Source organism: Macrobrachium nipponense, chromosome 5 (assembly GCF_015104395.2).
Source record: "Macrobrachium nipponense isolate FS-2020 chromosome 5, ASM1510439v2, whole genome shotgun sequence".
In the NCBI taxonomy this organism is placed as follows: domain Eukaryota; kingdom Metazoa; phylum Arthropoda; class Malacostraca; order Decapoda; family Palaemonidae; genus Macrobrachium; species Macrobrachium nipponense.
This window is the reverse complement of record NC_061107.1, coordinates 31,755,260-31,776,483: the sequence shown is the minus strand read 5'-3', so window position 1 is coordinate 31,776,483 and position 21,224 is coordinate 31,755,260. Positions and strand designations below refer to the sequence as shown.

Below are 21,224 nucleotides of genomic sequence, written 5' to 3'. Positions count from 1 at the left end.
TAGCGGGAGAGACACATAGGCCCCCCTGCTTGTTGACGTATGCCACTACTGTGGTGTTGTCGCACATCAACACCACTGAGTGTCCCACCAAGCGGTCCTGGAATTCTTGGAGAGCGTAGAACGCCGCCTTGAGTTCCAGGACATTGATGTGAAGGTGCTTGTCGTGATGGTCCCACACACCTGCAGCCAGCAACTCCTCCAGGTGTGCGCCCCATCCCTCGGTTGATGCGTCTGAAAACAGCAACATCTCCGGGGGGGGGGAGTGCGTAGAGGCACTCCTCTTAAGAGGTTCCTGTCGTCGAGCCACCAGGCTAGGTCCTGCCTCACCTTCTCCGTGAGGGACACGGGGAAGTAAGGTGGATCCTTTACCTGTGACCAACTCTCCCTTAGTCTCCACTGGAGAGACCGCAGGTGAAGACGTCCGTGAGGAACTAACTTCTCGAGTGACGACAGGTGGCTAATCACGACTTGCCATTGCTGAGCTGCCTGTTCCTGCCGAGACAGGAACCGGCCGGCTGCCTCCCTGAATCTGCTGATCCTCAAGTCTGCGGGGCGAACTTGACCTGCTACCGTATCGATCAGCATACCCAGGTACTTCATCTTCTGCTTGGGTTCGAGATCGGACTTCTCGTAGTTTATCACGATCCCCAGATCGCGACAAAACTTTAGAAGTCGATCCCTGTCCTGCAGCAACTGCGAGCGGCAGCTCGCCAGGACCAGCCAATCGTCGAGATGCCTCAGAAGACGTATCCCGTGCGAATGGGCCCAAGCAGACACCAGAGTGAACACTCTCGTGAACACCTGTGGGGCGGTTGACAGACTGAAAAGTGCCCTGAATTGGTACACCGTCCTGTCGAAGATGAAGCAGAGGTACTTTCTGGAGGACTGATGGATGGGTATTTGAAAATATGCATCCTTCAGGTCCACCGAAAGCATGAAATCGTTCTCCCTGATGGAGTCGAGCACGGAACGTGCCGTCTCCATCTTGAACCAAGACTGGCGAACAAATCGGTTCAGGGGAGAGAGATCTATCACCGGGCGCCAGCCCCCCGATGCCTTCTCCACTAAGAAAAGGCGGCTGTAAAAGCCCGGTGACCGATCTACTACGACTTCTACAGCTCGTTTGGTCAGCATGGTCTTGATCTCCTGCCGAAGAGCGTCGTCCTTTGAAGAACCTTGTACATAAGTCTGAAGATGGACCGGGTTGGAGGTGAGGGGTGGCCGAGATTCGAAGGGTAGTAGATATCCCTCCCGAAGGACGTCTACTATCCAGGTCTCGGCACCGTAGCGCTGCCAAGTTGCCCAATGGCTCGCTAGGCACCCCCCCACTTCCGGCAGCAGGTGAGGGGGAACGCCGTCCCTAGCGTTTCCCACCTCGCTTCGACTTCTTCCCAGCACCTCCTCGGGGTTCTTCAAGGAGGGCTGGGAGGAGGGCTGGTTACGGCCTCCTCTACCAGAAGTTGAAAGCAGGAAGAGTCTTTCCATCGGGTCTTCGATGGAGCAGCCGTCTTAGCAGCCGAGGAAGCGCTAGCTAAACTCTTAGGCTTAGCCGCAGTTGCACGAGGTTGCCCAGAAACCTTCGTGACTGCCTGGTGAACCAGACGGTCACCGTCATCAGTGCGCCGTCTCTCCACCGCAGCGTCCACCATCTCTCCAGGAAAGAGAGCGGAGGAACTCTTCATAGGTCCATTACGGAGTCCATTTACCGCCTCACGCCCAGCCCCCTTGGCTACTCGTGTAAGGACAGCGTCCCTACGACGGAGAACCAAGTTGGCCCACAGGTTTGCCGTCTGATGGGCGAGGTAGGAGATGGCCCTACCTCCAGACTGGCACAGTCTCCTGAAGTCGGGGTCGTCTTCGAGGGCAGCGCCCCCAGAGTCGGCCGCGACCTTGGATACTGTGAGGGACCACAGATCCAACCAAGAGACTGCCTGGAATGCTGCCATAGCGGTAGCTTCCAGGCCCAGTGCCTCCTGCTGCGAGAACCACAAGTTCTCCGACAGGAGCTGCTGCAGGGACACACCTGGAGTTAGCCTAGCTAGCTCCGGGTTAACCTGTTTGGGCGGTATTGGATCCACTGAAGGCACGTAGAAACTTCGCTGTCGCTGCAGAGGAGGAGGAAGATAGCTTGGAGACCGTCCTGACTTAAGCGAATCCTCTCGTCCTGAGACGAAATTCTCTACCTGGTCAAGGACTGAGTTTGCAAGCTCTGATCGCGGCAGTCCCACCGTCAATTTGGGTTCCCTCTTCGGGCCCCAAAATGACTCGAGCCGGGACGTGGGCTCGGATGGTGGTAGCGACGATCCTTCCCCCAGGTCGTTGCGCTGACGAATCAGCGCAATAACCTGGGCAAAGTTCCTCTGGATCTCGGGAGTTACAGCGTCCTGAGGAGTAGGACCGTCCAGTCCCTCCAACAAGAGCAGCTCTCGAGACCATCCTCCTTCAGAAGGAGAAACAGCAACAGACCCCTGACGGTCGCCTCCAGTCACTTGCGCGTACGACCTGGCTGGTCCTAAGACCATACCTGGCACGTGCGGCGTCGTGACGGGATCGTGAGCGGCGCACCTCTCACGATCACTCCTAGCTACCTCGCTCTTCCCGGTGTACCCCGAGGAAGTTGAAGGTAGTGGAGAGGCAGACCTGATGCTCCCCCCCTGCTCGCTGGCAGGACCAGCGTACGTGGGGGGCTGCAGCCGATCACCAACCCGCGGTGGGGATCGATCTGCAGGCCTGGCCGTGCCGCTCACCTGTGGCGAGCGGCTCGACTGAGCATGTCGACCCCGGTCCCGTGCATCAGATGAGCTGCTGCTGGCCACCGTCTCCGCCCGGTCCCTGTGGGAGCGGCGGTCAGGTGACCTGCAGAGCTCGCTTTCGCGGTGAGACCGGTGAGCGTCCTCGTGGCACGTCAAACCGCTGGTACCAGCCGAGGCTGGTACCGTTGGTCGAGGGGACCTCTTCCCAGCCTCAACCCGTGGCCGGTCAGAGACCGTCACGTCCACCCGAGGTAACGGCTGGTCGCTACGAGAGCGGCCGCTGGTTTGGCGAGAGTCGCCTGTTCGACTTTCGACAGTCTTCTGCTCCGTGCCTCGGTCATGACGCTGAGCGAACTCAGGCGTCTTAACTTTGGCTGCACGGTCACCCGAAGGAGACCGTACACTCGGAACTTCTCGCGGACAAGAAGCCGAGCCGGTACCTGGCTTAGCAGCAGAGCTACCAAGACCAGGCGAGGGTGTACCAGCGGTAGCCAGCACACCCTTGGTCCCCGTCTTCTTCTTCTTCTCAGAAGAGGAGACGGGCCCCGTTCCCGAGGGAACAGGAGGACCAGCAGAAGAACCCCCCGTCACACCGGAGTGAGACGGGCCCTTCGAAGGTCCCGAAGGAGCCTTCTTAGGGGGGGGTGTAGAGGCAACCTTCTTCTTCTTCGGCTTGGAAGCCTTAGAAGTCGAAGGGGGAGAGGCGGCAACAGACGACGAAGAAGACGAAGAAGACGACAATGACACCTTCCTCTTCTTCGTTAGCTCTCTCAGGATGGACGTCAGGTCTTCCATCCACAGAAAAACCGGGCCAATTGACGAAGCAACACGCCCCGACTGAACCTGTCCGGAAAGACCTGAGTCCGGGGCAACACTTCCATGACGAGACACGACGTGGGCAGGGGCAGGCACGGCAGGAGCGGCAGGAACATCAACAGCAGGACCAGCAACAGCAGGACCAGCACCAGCAGGACCAGCAACATCAGGACCAGCAACAGCAGGAGCGTCACGCACAGCGCGCCTCACAGGAGCGGCGCGAGCGGCTGGGCCAGCAACATCAGCGGCAGGTATTGCAGGTACGGCAGCATAATCAGGCGTCACTGGCATCTCAAATTCAGCCAGCTTCATCATAGGGACAGGCGGCAGGTCCAGGGGAGAACTCTTTGGACAGCGAAAGTCGGGGGTCGGCAGCACATAGAACCCAGGTGGAGGCAGCACGCCCCTCTTAGGTACGGCAGCAATTGGCATTTGGATTGATGCTGTGGGGGTCACCAAAGCAATGTGCTGCGTATACACCACATGAGGAGGGGCGGCGTACGCTGGAGTAGACAAGGTAGTTGTCGTAGTTGTCACCACTCCATGAGTAACCACTGCCGACCCTGCCAATCGCTGAATTAAGCCCTGGATACTGGGAGCGCCCTGCAGTCCCAACGACGCCCACACCTGCCCAAGGTCGTCACTCACAGAAGGCACACCTGAGGGAGGAAAAGTCGGGTCAGTTAGAGGGGCACCCTCGCGCTTGGGGGAGGACGAACCCCACCCAGAGCGGACGGAAGACCCCGAATACAGTTGAACATCCGGGTATCGAGCGCCCTCCTCCACACTCGACGGATCACAGGGGAAGGCGCAAACCGTGGGGGCTGAGCTGGGGGCAGGAAGGATGACGAGGTATCCGTCACCAAAGGAGTCGCTGGAGAGCTTTCCGACGACTCCTTGGTCGATCTACGCCTCTTCCTACCCCCATACAGCACCCACTGCGCCTCGGACCAATTTTCACAAACATTGCATAGTTCGGCCCAGGAGCATTCTCGCCCCTGGCACCGATAACACAATTCATGTGGATCTATTTCTGGGAATGAGCAAAATCCGCCGCATTTACGCCCCTCCAGCCCGGGACACACTCTACGGGCAACCGGTGGGCGCGGCGAAAGCTCTTCCAGATCCATTATTCACTTTTCACAATAATAATAATAATGAAAAAATGAAAAGATTACTTACAATTTCATTCACAACCACTAACAAACCAGTAAGAAGAAATGGTAAAACTTTCAAAGCACACGACGAAATAGCGGGCAGAGCGATGACGAGCACGTCCTGTCACACCACGGCCGAAAGCAAAAGTGATTCTTCACCTCTCGGGCACGCGGCGCGCGCACGATCGGACAAGCAGTTAACTACCGTTCTCCCCTTGTTCGAAGCTTACGACCGTCCCAGCTGCCGTTAGTTACCTTCCTATTGTTAAAGGACCGAGGGTTTGTATTACGTATCGGAACAATGCACATTTAAAACATCTTACTCTGTGACAAAAACTAGGCACCTTATCTCATGTTTCTATGGACAGGTTTTTCTATTATCAAAGGATTTGAATAAGGACGTCTCATTTTGAGACTTCCACTGCTGTTCATGAACAGCATCAGCTTGTAAATGAGAAATGAAGATACGATAACAAAGATGCAATCAAGTTTGAAAATGCTGTCCTACAAAACCTACAAAAAAACACCAATTACAGAAACTATGAGCTCAACTAATACCCAGACTGCAGCAGTATCCAAGCTTTGAATTTTTTTTTAATTAGTAGTTGATAATCTCAAGTTACTCTTTCCATTTCTGCTTCACACAAGAAATAATGTGTACACAATTTTGTCTGCAACTTTGTAGTCATTTTTCGGAAGACACCTCATCCCTTAGAGAGGAATTAATGATTCTTATTAGAGTTGAAAATAAAAAAAAATATCCAAAGAACCTCTGCCAATCTTAATCTAAGAGTTTCTCATACAGATGGTAGAGGTTTTGACACTGCTGGGATTCCCATGAATGTCACAAATCTTCAAAAACCTTAAAAACCAGGACCTCCTAAGATCAACCCTTAAAAACCAGGAACCCCAGATTTCAACTCTTTATACCAGTCTGAACCCAGACCAGCCTCTGATCATGGCACCTATCCTACCCCTGTACCTGAGCTCAACATATTCTGACCAAAGGACAAACCAGAACCACACACACAAACACACACACACAAAATAAATAGAAACCTTAACGCTAGTGTCTCAGCCAGACACCATACTGCCTCCAAAATTCTCCTCTAAGGAAAGTGTCCACACCGGAATAATTTTACTACCACCTAATATATCAAAATTATATATATGGCAGTACCTGTAATAGAGTATGTAGCTTCATGTACTGTACTGTAATTAGTCTTTTTCCCTGTCTAGTTCACTCAATTCCTTTCAGAGGCTTCTTCCTTAGCAATCTGTGACACAAACACATCTACCTGTGGCTTTTTTTTTATATAAATAGTAATTTCAGGTGAAAAACTTACCCATTAGCTTTGGCAAATGAGGTTGAAATCTCTGAGAGCAGGCGGCATGCTAGACTCAACTACATACTACACAGTGATGACTTTAGGGAAGGCCTGAAATATGTAGAAACTCTCAGTAACCTTCAAATGCAAGCAAACCAAAGTAAATTTAATGTTTAGGATGATTATAATGATAGATGAACCTTGGACTGTCAAGCCAAACACTGAGGAAGAGGCACTTCCAAGAAAGAACCAAGTTTTGTCTGGTGTTTTTTATCAAGTATTATTATGATGATAATATACAGTATGCATTAGAAATCAATCTCTAAGTTCAAGAATATGTTTCCAAACTATGTTTGACTTCTTAGTACTACTGTATTTGTTAGCAAAATAAAAATACAGTACTGTACTTACCATATCAGTACTGAGTGGTATACTACTGTAAGCGATTGATTGTCGGGGCATGTGCAGGCATGAAATATGACATTTTTATTATAAGATAAATTTTTAAATATACTTACCTGGCAGTTATATACGATCAGAAACCCACCCACCTCCCCTCAGGAGTCTAGAGGGCGAGAAAATCTGAGGTTTCCAGGTAACTATCTAGAGGGCGTACAGGTAACGATCACCTGACCACCTGTCGGCGATTGCCACGAGTTTTGAAAATCTGTCGTGACGTCATGACGTCAGAGAATATAGCTATGTATATAACTGCCAGGTAAGTATATTTAAAAATTTATCTTATAATAAAAATGTCATTTTTAAATATGTAACTGACCTGGCAGTTATATACATAGCTGATTGACACCTTTGGAGGAGGGTCAGAGACAGCAACATCATTGTAAAATAATTACATATAAGGTAACTCTTGACTCTTACCTGCTAAGGGAGCTGACTTCAAAAGTACTGCCTCTTTTGTCTGCTCTCCTTAGGAGCTCCAGCTTAGGGATGTGACCTGTGTAGCTGAAGAGCTCAAAGAGTTTGTCGACGGGACGTGACCTCTATGCAACAAAACCACCTATGCCTTGATATGGGCTTAACCAGGCAAAAGACCACCTAACCATCTCAAAACTTAATACAAAAAATTAAAAACACATATACACTAGACTGTTGAAGGTCTCCCCTAGCATTCAACAGACAACCATAAAAAACATCAAGGGCCTAGCATGTAGGATTAGAGACATCAACTCCTTCACCTATCACTGAGCCGGTGGCTACGAACGGTCCAAGGGTTCTGCAATCTTCATAGACCGTTTCTATCTGTTTAAGATAGAATGAAGAAAAGACGGAGTTGCTTCTCCAGTACGTTGCTTCTAAGATGGCTTTTAGGGACTGGTTCTTCCTAAAGGCCATAGATGTCGAGACTGCTCTAACTTCATGAGCTTTTACCTTTAGTGCCTTGTATAAATCTTCATTGCACTCCATGTGAGCCTCCTTTATCACGCTTCTAATAAAGAAGGCCATAGCGTTCTTTGACATGGATCTCTTGGGGTCTTTGACGGAGCACCATAAATTGTCAAAGGTCCCCCTGACCTCTTTGTATCTTTGCAAATAAACTTGCAGAGCTCTCACCGGACAAAGAGTTCTCTCTTGCTCCTGGCCTGCAAAGTCTCTAAGGCTAGGTAACGTAAAAGATCTCGGCCAGACAAACTGCTTTGGATTTACTAATTCCCACCTTTTTGTCCATAGCGTGGATCTCGCTTACCCTCCTAGCTGTAGCGAGAGCAACCAGAAAAAGCGTCTTTCTGGTTAAGTCCCTGAAAGAGCTTTCCTGGATGGGTTCAAACTTCCTTGACATCAAAAACTTTAACACAACATCCAGGTTCCACCCTGGTACCTGCTCTCTCTTTTGCTTCGAAGTGTCAAAAGATCTAATTAGGTCATGAAGGTCCTGATCTTTAGACAAGTCCAGTCCCCTATGTCTAAAGACTGAAGCCAGCATGCTTCTATATCCTTTAATGGTAATCGTGGCTAGACCTACTTTAAGCTTCAGATGAAGAAGGAAGTCTGCAATCTGGCTCACAGAGGTGTTGGACGAGGACACCTTCTTCTCTTTGCACCAGTTTCTACACACCTCCCACTTCGACTGGTAGACGTTGATGGTCGACGTCCTCCTCGCTCTGGCAATAGCTTTTGCTGCCTCTCACGAAAAGCCTCTAGCTCTGAGGAGTTTTTCGACAATCGAAAGGCAGTTAGATGCAGAGCAGGGTTATTCCTGTGATACCGTTCGAAGTGGGGCTGTTTGAGCAGATCTGGATGTAACGGAAGGGTTCTGGGAATGTCCGCTAGCCAATCTATCACCTCTGTGAACCAGTCTCGCGTCGGCCAGTACGGGGCTATTAGGGTCATTCTGGCTCCCTCGGACTGTGAGAATTTCTTCACCACCTTGTGCAGAATCTTGAAAGGCGGGAAGGCGTAAAGATCCAGTCCTTTCCAGTCCATGCGAAACGCATCAATGCTACGGATTGGGGGTCTGGAACCGGAGAGCAGAACGTCTGCATTCTTTTTGTCTTGCTTATCGCAAACAAGTCTATGGAGAGTTGGCCCCACAACCCCCATAGACTTTTGCATACCTCCATCTTGAGAGTCCACTCTGTCGGAAGGACTTGGTTCTTTCGACTTAACAGGTTCGCTCTCACATTTAGCTCTCCATGCACAAATCTTGTTCGCAGAACAACATTCCTGTCAAACAGATGAATGGGAAAGGGAACTCTCATTCTTCTAACCCTATCTATCTCAAGTTTACGGACATACCTGTCCAACTCCTTCCATTCTTTATCATTCAAGATCATGCACTCCTCACATCTATCCTCAATCGTGCAATTACGACCTCTACAATTCACACAAAGTATGTGGGGATCAAGAGAAGCTTTAGGAAGTCTAACTCTGCACCCCCCCTACTGCAGACTCGATAAACAATTCCAGAGTCCGACATTGTTAATTGAGCAATCCAAAACAAAATCCTAATTCAATCCAAGTCAACAACAGCAAAACCCAAAACAATACTTCACCAAAGATGAAATACTCTAGCGAGCAGCGAAAATCCTATCGAAGAGCCAACAACGATAATGTTGCCGGCTCGGGCGACAGAGAAAATCCGAGGTTTCCAGGTAACTATCTAGAGGGCGTACAGGTAACAATCACCTGACCACCTGTCGGCGATTGCCGCGAGTTTTGAAAATCTGTCGTGACATCATGAAGTCAGAGAATATAGCTATGTATATAACTGCCAGGTCAGTTACATATTTAAAAATACTTTTTTATAGTTTTTAGTGACCATTTTACTGTTTTGATATCAGAAAAATGGAAAGAGTAGACCTTATGGAGAAATTTGGGAACAAAAACAAATATAAAATTCTAATTATAAACCACAAGGATTACTTTAACCCATTTCTAAATTCTGAACCTCTCTACCCTGGGCACTTAGGTCTATGTAACAAATGGTGACCTCACTGCTACAACTGAAGCCAAGGACACTTAAGGGGGCTGGCCGGAACCCTTATATATGGGGGCATAGGGCAAAAAATGCAGTCATGAAAAAATTCATGGAGCTTCATATGGCAACTGAGAATACGTATACGAAATATTTCGTCAAAATTCCTCTTACTTTCGAAGTTACAGGGTAATTAGTAAACATAACTCAAAAAGCCTAAACATTCATCCGTACAAGAAAATGCAATATTTCTTCTGTTATCGTAAATTTTGATAATTATTGTTAAAGAAATTGTGAGAAATGACATCTGTAGAGATTCCGTGGGTCACAGAGGGGAGTATCAAGTTGAACAATGATTCAGTGCGAGCACAGACTTCAAGTTGTCTACACATTCGAGTTTCACCTCTGACATTCGCTTGCTTTTACATATGTTCATCTATGTTTCGGCAAGAAGTTCATCATGCCAATGAGGAAAAGGCAAGGAAAACATCTCACTAACATAAAGACGAAGAAAATTGCTCTAATATGATTACAGTATATCATAATATATGCGATATTAGCATAGTTAGTGAAGAGAGAGAGGGAGGGTTGGTAGTAAGTAAACGGACCCGTCTTGCCTGAAGCACACGTCACACTGTCCCCCAGGCTACGATCTTTGAGCAAAGGGATCTTAATTTATGATAAAAAACATAGTTTTGGTTTATTAATACCCAAAAAGGAATATGGAATTCATAATAATCATGATTTATTAACACTGTCTTTATAAAAAGAGAGTACAACTTCGAATTTCACCTCTTGACATTCTCATGCATTTACGTTTGTTTATTATTGTTTCGGCAAGAATTTCATCATGCCAAACCAGAAAATACTAGGAAAATATCTAGCTAACATACAGAAGAAGAAAATTCGGCGTAATAAGCCGAGTTAGTGAAGTAGAGAGAGTGAGTTGCGTAGAAAGGAGTGCCCTGTCTTGCCTGACGCAGTGCCCCAAGCTACGATATATGAGCAAAGGGATCATCATTTATGATTAAATTATGATAAATAAAATAGTTTTGGTTTATTAATACACAAAAAAGAAATATACATTCATAATAATCATTATTTAGTAACACTGTCGTTATAGAAATACGAAGAAAAACTTTGAACGCCTGTATCTCAAAACTATAGTTATTGACCTTCAAAATCTATCTTCTCACTTAGTTTTAAAGCTATAACATTGGAATTTGGTATACAACTCAGAAAGACAGAAAAATCAAATGAAGCCTTTTTTCCAATTTTTGTTTCGTCTTTTTTTTATAAATTTTGTTTTCCTAATTTATAGGGTTTATTTTTTTACCATAAGGAATAATTCATATATAGCAAAAAAATTACTTTTAGAAAAAAACTCCTCATTCAATTGGAGGTCTACATCAGGTCTATATATGGTAGTAATCCCAGGTATTAATATTAAATATCAAGGGAGGAGATAGAATTTGAAAAATGACATTATAATAATATAGTTTCACTTATACTTACCCGGTGGTTATATATAGCTGTCGTCTCCTGACGTCACGGCAGAATTTGAAATTCGCGGCAGCGCTAATGGTTTGACAGGTGATCCCTCTACTCCAGCCCTCTACCGGGTACCAGGAACCATTCCAGCAATATGTCAGAAGTTTCATGCCTACCTGTCCATATGAGGGGAGGAGGGCGGGCTTCGTTATGTAACCACCGGGCGAGTATAAGTGAAACTTTATATTATTATAAAAATGTCATTTTCACTTATACAACTTCCCCGGTGGTTACATATAGCTGATTGACACATTTAGGTGGTGGGACAATGGCAGCTAAAATAACTGTTGGAATTATCCGAAGATATAGGTTCCTTACCCTTAAAGGCAGCCGACTCAGTGGTTACTGTAGTCCGCTGGCCTTTATTGTACCGACAGGATATATGGATCCATGTGCCGGACACAATAATAAGTACTTAGTCGTTGAGGACGTGACCGTAACGGACAAGACTATAATGCCCTGCTCAGGGCGCAGTACAGAGCACAAAAAACACAATGAAACGAGGGATCACCACAGTCGGTTAAAAAATACACCAAGACATTAAAAGAATGAAAGATACACTAAAAACCCCATGTATCTTCAGACAACCTTTAAACAAAAAACCACAATCAAGGAGAAAAGTTAGTGAGGATGGGAGACATCCTTCTCTCCCTCACCCAATACCGTGTCAGTCACAATGAATGGCCCCAATGTACTGCAATTTTCATATGTGGTTTGCAAATCTGTCAGATAATGAGATACGAAGACAGAATTGCTTCTCCAAAATGTAGATTTAATAATGTCTTTTAAGGACAGATTACGTCTAAACGCCATAGACGTAGCCACTGCTCTTATTTCATGAGCTTTGACTATAAGCACTTTGATATCTGAGTCCTGACATTGTTTGTGTGCCTCAGTAATCAAATTCCTTAAAAAGAAGGAGAGAGCATTCTTAGAAAGAGGACGAGAAGGATCTTTCAATGAACACCACAGGTTATCACTCTTGCCTCTTATACCTTTGGTTCTTTGCACATAATGTCTAAGTGCTCTCACTGGGCAGAGAAAACATTCAGGCTCATTAGGCCCCACTAGATCCGAAATGTTCTTTATAGAGAAAGAACGAGGCCAAGGATGGGAGGGATTTTCATTCTTAGCTAAAAAACCCAGCATTGATGAGCAAATTGCCTTTCCCTTAGCAAACCCAACTCTCTTGTCAATAGCATGGAGCTCACTAATTCTTCTAGCCGATGCTAAAGCACAAAGAAAAAGTCTTCCTAGTCAGGTCTCTAAAAGAACTAGAGGAGATCGGTTCGAATTTGTCAGACATCAGCCATTTCAGAACTACATACAGGTTCCAAGCTACTGTTCTTGACTCCTTTTTCTTGGATGTATCAAAGGAACGAATCAGGTCTGAGAGATCTTGATTATTAGAAACGTCTAATCCTCAATGTCTGAACACTGAAGACAACATAGCTCTATAACCCCTAATCGTCTGGGTAGAGCGCTTCTTAGTATCATGAAGAAAAAGATAGTAGTTAGCTAACTGAGCTATAGAGGTCTTAGAAGACGAAATTCCTTCTTTTATGCACCAAGCTCTGAATTGGACCCACTTGGCTTGGTATACTCGATCAGAGGATTCTCTTCTGGGTCTAGCAATAGCTCTTGAAGTTCTCTTTGAAAATCCTCTCTTTCTGAGGAGATGCTCGACAGTCTGAAGGCGACTAGTCGAAGAGCGGACAAGTTGTGATGGAACCTCAGAAAGTGGGGCTGTCTGAGTAGATCTCTCCTTAATGGCAACTCTCTCGGAAAGTCCATCAACAGCTGTAACAGGTCCGGAAACCATTCCCTGGCAGGCCAAAAGGGGGCTATCAGAGTCATCCTTACGTTCTGATGACCTCTGAACTTTGTCAGAACTAGTCTCAACATCTTGAATGGAGGAAAGGCGTAAAGATCTAGATTTGACCAGTCCAGAAGCATGGCATCCACTGCAAACGCCTCTTCGTCTGGAACTGGGAAGCAATACAGTGGCAGACGAGCCGTCTTGTTCGTGGCGAAGAGATCCAAAAGAGGACATCCCCAAATCTTCCAAAGTTTCTTGCATATTTGGGGATGTAGAGTCCACTCTGTGGAGAGGACTTGTCCTTCTCTGCTGAGAATGTCCGCCTTTACATTCTTCGAGCCTTGAATAAATCTTGTGCTCAAAACAACCTTGTTCTCTTTCGCCCAAATGAGTAGGTCTCTCGCTGCCTCGCACAGAGAGAACGAGTGTGTCCCCCCATGTTTTTTTATGTAAGAGAGAGCCGTGGTGTTGTCTGCTTGAACCAGCACTACTTTCCCTCTTACCTCTGCCTGGAAGTACATTAGCGCAAAATGAATCGCTTTTAGCTTTTTCAGATTTATGTGCCAGCTTTCCTGATGACTCTACCAAAGGCCCGACACTTCCTTTTTCCCCAGAGTGGCTCCCCACCCTTTGTCCGACGCGTCTGACAAGAGCGTAAGGTTGGGGCTCAACTGGCTTAGGGACAAGCCCTCCTCTAGCCTTCCTTCTGACTTCCACCAAAGGAGGTCCTGCTTGATCCCTTCCGAGACGGGAAACACGAAGGAGTCTGGGAACTTCTTCCTTTGCCACTTCTGTTTCAAGTAAAATTGAAGTGGTCTCATGTTGAGCCTGCCCAGACTTACAAATTGCTCGATCGAGGCCAAGGTTCCTAACAGGCTCATACATTGTTTCGCCAAGCAAGTTTGTCTGAGAAGAAAATCGTCTGTCTTGTTCAGGCAAGAGTCGATCCTTCAACGAGACGGAAAAGCCTGAAAAAGAACTGAATTCAGTCTCACTCCTAAATAAACTATCTCCTGAGAGGGAGTGAGACACGACTTGTCTTCGTTGACTAAAAGTCCCAGGCTGTCCACCAACCTTAAAGTCTTCTGTAAGCTGTAAGTCCTCCACACACTTCTGTCTGGAACTTGCCCTGAGAAGCCAATCGTCCAGATACATGGAGATCCGTATCCCGTCCAGATGAAGCCACTTTGCTACTGACGACAGAACTCTGGTGAAAACTTGCGGAGCTGTCAACAGGCCAAAACATAGGGCCCTGAACTGATAAGTCCGACCCTGGAATACGAATCTCAGGAATCTCCTTGATTCTGAATGAATCGGAATATGAAAGTAGGCGTCTTGAAGGTCTATGGAGACCATCCAGTCTCCTGGATGAAGAGCTGCTAATACCGACTGGGTCATTTCCATAGAAAACTTTGTCTTCAAGACAAAGACGTTCAGGGCGCTCACGTCCAGCACCGGTCTCCAACCCCCCGAGGCCTTCTTTACCAGGAAAAGGCAATTGTAAAATCCTGGTTCCTGAGGAGCGTCCACTAACTCTATAGCCCTCTTTGCCAGTAAAGCGAGAACTTCTTGATGGAGGGCGGCAAATTTCTCGGAGTTCTCCGAGTAAGCGGATAAATCCACAGGAAAATCTGTGAGAGGGGGGTGCTTACTGAACGGAATGGTGTACAGTAACCTTCTTTCAGGACCTGAACTGTCCAAGGATCCGCTCCCGGGTGAAACCAGGTCTGCCAGAAAAGGTGTAATCTGGCTCCTACTGCTGTGTGGAGGATTACGAGCCTACTTCTTGATGGAAGAGAGAGTGGTTTTAGACGAGGCTCTACCTCTCCCCCGAAACCTAGGGAAACATCTAACGGAAGCTCTACCTCGAAATGGTTTAGGGGCTTCCGTGGTGGAAGCACTACGAGATGCAGAAAGTACCGGAGCAATCTTCCCGGGCTTCTTCAATGACTGCGATAAGAGATCCTGAGTCGCTTTCTGCGTCAAGGACTGAGCGATCTCGTTCACAATCTCTTGCGGAAAAAGGTGCTTCTTGTCGAAAGGAGAGAAGAGCAAGGCGGACTTCTGGTTCGAGGAGACCCCTTTCGACAAGGAGGAGCAACAAATATGCCTCTTCTTCAACACTCCAGAGGCGAAAATGGCAGCAAGCTCCGAAGCTCCATCACAGATGCCTTTATCAATACGTACAATCAAGTACAGAGGCAAAATCCTTCAACTGCTCCTCCGAAAGCCCAAATGATTTGACTTTCCTAGCCAGAGAAGTAAAGGAAGCTAACAACTTCAAAGACACAGAAAACACTCTTGCAAAGATGATCCAGTTCACTTGCCGAAAAGAAAATCTTAGCAGTATCAAGGGCTGATCTACGAGAGGAATCCACGAGACTAGAAAAGTCTCCCTGAGCGGAGGCAGTCACACCCAGGGAAAAAACTTCTCCAGTGTCATACCAGACACGGCTCCTTGACGAAAATCTCGAAGGGGGAAGGCAGAAGACATTCTTCCCCTGTTCCCTCTTCTCCAAAAGCCAAGAGTTCACTTTCTTGATAGCCTTCTTAGCCAAAATCGAGAGGACGAGAGGCGTGAACGAGGATGAGAAGTCAGGCTTACTGTCCTTTTTCCACTGCGAACCAGGAGAAACTGGAACGAAAGGCGCAAAAGAATCTCCAAAGTTGTCGATGAAGAATCGTAAAAGTTGCTTGTACCCCGACAAACGCTTGTCTTTTTCTGGAACTACTACTTCTTCTTCTTCCACTTCCGAAGCTTCCTTCGAAGAAACTGGGGAACATTCCATCTGAAGAGGATTCCTGTTCGGAGAAGTCACACAATAATAAACCCAAGGCGGCTGCGAGGCGGCAGGAGAAGATGTCTGCGCCTGTACGGAGGCGAATCCGAGCAGCTGAGCTGGCACCCGAGCGAGAGCCTGACCTGGCGCCAGAGGAGGAGTCAGGAAAGGAGCCTGACCTGGCGCCTGAAGCGGCGTCTGAAGAGGAGTCACATGGAGAGTCTGAACAGGCGCCTGGACTGAGGCCGAAACTTGAGTCTGAATGGAAGCCTGAAGAGGAGCCTGAAGAGGAGACTGAAGAGGAGCCTGCGAAGAGGACTGCACAGGAGTCTGTGTCGGAAGATCCAAGGCGGCCGGGAGCGCATTCGGGGACGAAAGAGACTTGCCAAAAAGCTCCAAAATACTGCCTAACTTGGCATTCATCTGTTCAAACACCGAAAGCTGAGGATCCACCAACATAGAAGGCGCGGGAGGAGTAGAAGGATGAGCCACAAACACGTCTGGAACCGCAGAAGTTACTGCTTGAGGAGGCTCTGAAGGCGTGCGAGAGCCCGGCTTCTCCACTTCTATGAGAGAAGGACGATAGACTGAAACAGCCGGCGAAAAAGCTTCAGGCTCCTCCCAAAAACTACAGGAAGGCTCGGCAGAGATCAAAGCAGCCACCTTCTTGGGAACCGCAGCAGGCGAAACATCGCGAGACCTCTTCAACGGTCTAGACGTCTTATGACGCCAGCCTCTATGAGAGGAGACTTCTGAACTCGAGTCGCTTGACGAAAAACACTTCCTCGCAACACCTCTCCAATGGTGAGCGACAGCATCCTGGGATACGGCTACAGGATTGCTTGAGGGGGCGACTGCTCGGGAGCAGATCCCGCTCGCCTCCCTTCGGTTTTCGGCATGCCTCCTCCCAGGATCTGGGGAGTTTGACAGGTGCCTAGACCTAGGAGAACGAACGGGCCGAACAGCCACCTCCTCCACTGCACTAGCACTAAGTAACTTGTCACATTTATGTACCACTTCTTGCACTGTCTCACCCATTTTCTGCATAGTGGTGAGGAAAGAGACAAATTTCGAGTCCATATCGGCTCGTAAAACTGACACGGGATCGGGATCGGGAGATACAGAGTCGAGGGCAGGAGAAACAACAACACTTACGGGGTTAATAGGATCAGAATTAACAGAAATCAGAGGAATATCCTGGCTACTCACTGACTTAGAAGTAGATCTCTGTGAAGCCTTTCTGATTCTATCTTTTTCTAACTTTCTCATATACTTTTCCAGTGCCTTCCACTCCCAAGATGTTAGACTTACATTCTTCACACGTACTCTCAAAAGAACATTCACGTCCCCTACAGCTAACACAAGTAGAATGAGGATCAAGTGAAGCTTTAAGAAGTCTAGTCTTACACCCACTACTACACACCCTATACTGAATAGAGCCGGTGTCAGACATTGTGACAAAACAAAATAAATTCCTAAAAAAGGACAACAAATCTTCAAATCCAAAATAACTCTAGCGCCGCTAGCAAAAAGATCAGAAAACTAAAGGTACATCACCAAAAGGAGAAAAACCAATATGATCAATTCAAAATTCCAACCAGCAGAGGAACCGTGTTACCGGTTCCGACGGCAGGAAACTTTTGACATGTTGCTGGAATGGTTCCTGGTACCCGGTAGAGGGCAGGAGTAGAGGGATCACCAATCAAACCATTAGCGCAGCCGCGAATTTCAAATTCTGCCGTGACGTCAGGAGACGACAGATATATGTAACCACCGGGAAGTTGTATAAGTGAAAAATGATATTAAGATACAATAAAGTTTGTTCATACTTACCTGGCAGATATATATATAGCTGTATTCTCTGAAGTCCGACAGAATTTCTAAAAATTTACGACACACGTAGTGGGAGTAGGGTGGTTAGTACCCATTCCCGCCGCTGGGAGGCGGGTATCAGGAACCATTCCCATTTTCTATCAGATTTCTATCTCCACTGTCTCCTGAGGGGAGGTGGGTGGGTACTTAAAATATATATATCTGCCAGGTAAGTATGAACAAACTTTATTGTATCTTAACAATATCATTTTGTTCATGAAACTTACCTGTCAGATATATATATAGCTGAATCCCACCGCACCTTGGCGGTGGGACAGAGACAGAAAAGGATTTTAGGAAACATATAAATGTAGATGATTGACATCTTGGTTCCTTACCTGTTAGCATAGCTGACTTCGTGATTACTGTCACCCAAGCCTGCATCTGCTTCACTAGAGTTACCAACAAGGTAGAGACCTGTGTAGTTGGTGCGCTCTAGATGATCTGCCAACGGGGACGAGACCACAATGTGACTAGACCATGACCATACTCAAGAGGACAACGAGGCAAAACCACCCCCTAAGTTAGCCTAACCAAATACTCCCATATACAAAAGGCTAAAAGAAGGGAAGACCGCATTCGGGGCGGGGCCGACCCTACAAAACATAAACATTACAAACATTAAAAACTCACCTACCCTTTTCTATGGGAAAAGATGAGTGCTACCTCCTGCCCCCAAGATAGTGTCTGCGGCGACGTATGGTCCAAGAGAGTAACAGTTCTCATATGTCGTTCTGACCTCCCGTAAATAGTGCGAGGCGAACACCGAGTTACTTCTCCAAAAAGTGGCACTTAAAATATCTTTGAGAGCCATATTTTTCTGAAAGGCTATAGAAGTCGAAATAGCCCTTACTTCGTGAGCGTTAACTTTTAAAAGCTTAAAGTCACTGTCTTGACAATTAGAGTGCGCCTCCTTAATGGTGTTCCTTAAAAAGAATGCCAGTGCATTCTTGGACATGGGCATATTAGGTCTCTTGACCGAACACCATAAGTTCTCCGCAGAACCTCTACACTCCTTTGTCCTACTAAGATATTCTCTAAGAGCCCTAACAGGACACAAGACTCTTTCTGGCTCTTGACCAATGATTTCTGCCATACCCTTGATTTCGAACGTCTTAGGCCAAGGATTGGAAGGGTTCTCATTCTTAGCCAGGAATGACATACCCAAAGAGCAGACTGCATTATGCCCTTTGAAGCCGACGTGTTTACTAATCGCCTGTATCTCGCTAACCCTCTTCGCCGTCGCCAGAGCAGTTAGGAATACAGTCTTCTTCGTCAAATCTCGCAAAGAGGCAGAGTAAAGAGGTTCAAAGCGGCTTGACATTAAAAACTTGAGAACCACGTCCAGATTCCACGAAGGCAACTTAGATATCGGTACCTTGGTGGTCTCAAAAGATTTTAGTAGATCATGTAGGTCCTTGTTATTAGCAAGGTCAAGACCTCTATGTCGAAAAACTACAGATAAGACACTTCTGTAGCCTTTAATGGTTGACACTGCAAGCTTCAAATCTCGTCTGAGATAAAGAAGGAAGTCGGCGATCTGGCTCACAGAGGTCGTGGTAGAGGAAACTCCTTTCTTCCTACACCAGCTCCTAAAAGCTCCGCCCACTTCGACTGGTAAACCAAAGCGATTGACGAAGGTCTTCTCGCAGTGGCGATAGCCTAGCCACAGGTTTCGAAAACCTCTCGCTCTGGGCCAACTTCTGGATAGTCTGAACGCAGTCAGACTCAGAGCGGAGAGGTTTTTGTGGTACCTCTCGAAGTGGGGCTGTTTGAGTAGATCTCTCCTTAACGGAAGAGATCTCGGAAAATCCACCAGGTAGGACATCACCTCTGTGAACCAGATCGCTGCAGGCCAAAAGGGGGCGATTAACGTCAACCTCGTCCCCTCCGAAGCTGTGAACTTTCTCATCACTTCTCCCAGAATCTTGAAGGGGGGAAATGCGTAGAGGTCTAGGCCCGTCCAATCCCATAACAGGGCGTCCACTGCTACTGCCCCTGGATCGAGAACTGGGGAGCAGTAAAGAGGAAGTCTCGCCGTCCTTGCGGTTGCAAAAACGTCCACCAAGGGGCGTCCCCAAAGACTCCACAGCTCCTGGCATACGTCCTGATTGAGGGTCCACTCTGTCGGCAGCAACTGTCCTTGTCGACTGAGGAGATCCGCACGGACGTTCTCGACTCCGGCAATGAACCTTGTCAAGATCGTGATCTCTCTCGCCTTCGCCCAAAGCAGAATTTCTTTCGCTAGAGCGAACAGGGAGCGAGAGTGAGTCCCTCCTTGTTTCTTCAAGTATGCCAGGGCTGTGGTATTGTCCGAGTTGACTTGAACTACTCGACGGGAGACTGTCCTGAAAGAACTGGAGCGCTAACTGAACAGCTGCCAGCTCCTTGAAGTTGATATGCCAGGCTACCTGTTCCCCTCTCCAGGTGCCTGACACTTCCTCCCCCCCTAGTGTTGCTCCCCACCCCGTGGATGACGCGTCGGAGAACAACACTAGGTCGGGGTTCCGAAGCTTGAGGGATATGCCCTCTGAGAGCTTTAACGGATCGAGTCACCATCTTAGATGGCTCTTTACCTCTTCTGAGATGGTTAAGATCATATCGAAGTTGTCCTTCTCTGTCCAATTGTCCGACAGGAAGAACTGAAGAGGTCGGAGGTGTAGCCTCCCCAGGGAAACAAACTTCTCCAGCGAGGAAATGGTCCCCAGCAGACTCATCCATTCCCTCACCGAGCATGAATCCTTCCCTAGAAAGGCTGACACTATCTCTATGCCTTGTTGTTGACGTTCCTGGGACGGAAAAGCCCGAAAAGCCACTGAATCCATCTGAATCCCCAGATACACGATGGACTGTGGTTGGGGTCAGATGTGACTTTCGAAGTTCACCAGAAGTCCCAGGGACGCAGCTAAAGACAGAGTCGTTTTCAGGTCCTCCAGGCACCGGGTCTGCGAAGAAGCTCGTATGAGCCAGTCGTCCAGGTAGAGCGAGATCCTGATGTTGGAAAGATGGAGCCACCTCGCCACATTCTTCATTAAGATGGTGAACACAAATGGGGCCGTACTCAGACCGAAACAAAGAGCCCTGAACTGAAACACCTTTCCTTTCAGGACGAACCGAAGGTACTTCATAGACTGGGGGTGTATCAGGATGTGAAAGTATGCGTCCTGAAGATCGAGTGATACCATCCAATCCCCCGGTCTTAAGGCCCCCAGAACTGACTGAGGTGTCTCCATCTTGAACTTTTGCTTTTCTATAAAGAGGTTCAGACGACTTACATCCAAGACTGGCCGCCACCCTCCCGAGTGTTTCGGAACAAGAAACAATCTGTTGAAAATCCTGGCGTAGCCAGGTCTAAGACCTGTTCCACTGCTCGTTTCTCGAGCATCTGCTCGAGCAGATCGAAAAGAATCCTTTGTTTTTCTTGAGGATACGACGGGGACAAGTCCCTGAGAGTGGAAGTCAGAGGGGGAGGCCTTACGAAAGGAATCTTGTACCCCTTCTCTATGATATTGAGAGACCAGGTGTCTGCCTCTCTTTCTCTCCAGGCTCCTCCAAACAACTGAAGCCTGGCTCCTACCGGTGACTGAAGGAACGCATTCTCACTTCTTGCCCCTGGACTTAGCCGGGGCTCTACCTCTAGGAAGACCCCTTCCTCGGGGTAAAGATCTAGCTGAAGATCCTCCACGAAAGGGCTTCTGCTTCCTAAAAGACTGGA

At 47.6% G+C, this 21,224-nt stretch overlaps 1 protein-coding gene across 23 annotated transcripts in view; it reads right to left on the bottom strand.

The window, feature by feature from the left end:
- LOC135215277 (uncharacterized) overlaps positions 1–21,224 on the bottom strand; it is a 524,407-nt gene that overhangs the window by 408,955 nt on the left and 94,228 nt on the right. For 17 of the 23 annotated variants that reach the window (XR_010314640.1, XR_010314645.1, XR_010314642.1 and 14 more), the window contains one exon: positions 6,073–6,165. The exons of the other annotated variants lie outside the window; for them this stretch is intronic. The gene's annotated coding sequence lies outside the window, so the exon portion shown is untranslated. The remainder of the gene's footprint in view (positions 1–6,072; positions 6,166–21,224) is intronic. 23 annotated transcript variants of the gene reach the window in all.